The sequence below is a fragment of the Schistocerca serialis genome, chromosome 1 (assembly GCF_023864345.2).
Source record: "Schistocerca serialis cubense isolate TAMUIC-IGC-003099 chromosome 1, iqSchSeri2.2, whole genome shotgun sequence".
NCBI classification, from domain to species: domain Eukaryota; kingdom Metazoa; phylum Arthropoda; class Insecta; order Orthoptera; family Acrididae; genus Schistocerca; species Schistocerca serialis.
Genome location: NC_064638.1, coordinates 857464988 through 857466103, shown reverse-complemented (window position 1 = coordinate 857466103; position 1116 = coordinate 857464988). Strand labels below are relative to the sequence as shown.

The following is a 1116-nucleotide window of genomic DNA, read 5'->3' as shown; positions in this document are numbered from 1 at the left end:
TGATTGCCACTTATAGATAACTCCTATATGTACTAGTAAACTAAAACTAAACTCCTCCTGAACAGGCCATGAAGGCCCAACGGTACTGACCGGCCGCCGTGTCATCCACAGCTCATAGGCATCACTGGATGCGGATACGGAGGGGATTGTGGTCAGCACACCTCTCTCCCAGCCGTATGTCAGTTTCCGAGACCGCAGCCGCCACTTTTCAATCAAGTAGCTCCTCAGTTCACAAGGGCTGAGTGCACCCCGCTTGCTAACAGCGCTCGGAAGACCGGCTGGTCACCCATCCAAGTGCTAGGGCAGCCCGACAGCGCTTAACTTCGGTGATCTGATGGGAACCGGTGTTACCACTGCGGCAAGGCCGTTGGCAAATATACTAGTATTCGCTTCAAATTAACGTCGATTTGACATCAACACACGACACAAAAATGGATACTGCGAGAACGGCTACCCTGGACACATCGCACTTCATGGACCCCACAGATATAGACACTGTTGCTTGTATGCCACTGTCACAGTTCTCTGCCCGAAAAAAAAAAATTGCTGACTTTACTGTTTCCTAGAGATTTTAACATCTAATAGTCTCATTATTAATACAGCATATCTAGGGACAGGCAACATATGTTTGAGCCGACAGCTCCTTAAAATAAAAAAAGAATCGTTACTTCTATTGTCCCACGTTCACTTTTACCGGTATACATTAACACCCTTACTTCTACTGTCCCACGTTCACTTTTTACTTCTATTGTCCCACATTCACTTTTACCGGTATACATTAACACCAGTTGAATCCACAATTAGATTAATCATCGAGATTTAGTGCGAGTGACTTATTCATACGGCAATACGGCTGGCTGCTCATATTCTGTTTATGACTGACCGAGTTCTAGTCTTCGTAGCAGCAAGATGGCCACCAGAGTTATCCCTCATGGATTACTAAGAACGCCTTGTAGAGGTGGTATACCACATCTATCCTCTGGCATATGAATAACGAGTCATTTATGTGAATTTTTGCCTTGGTGCAGTAACAAATACGGCATATTGCTGTGCTGCGTCGTTCTAAAAGGAGAGAGAGGGTGTAAAAAGTGCCAGCCGGTTGTACAGGGGTGTATT

At 45.5% G+C, this 1116-nt stretch overlaps 1 pseudogene; it reads right to left on the bottom strand.

Annotated features, from left to right (window-relative positions):
* Positions 1 to 254: 254 nt before the first annotated feature.
* Positions 255 to 372, bottom strand: LOC126425551 (5S ribosomal RNA; annotated as a pseudogene).
* Positions 373 to 1116: the final 744 nt, after the last annotated feature.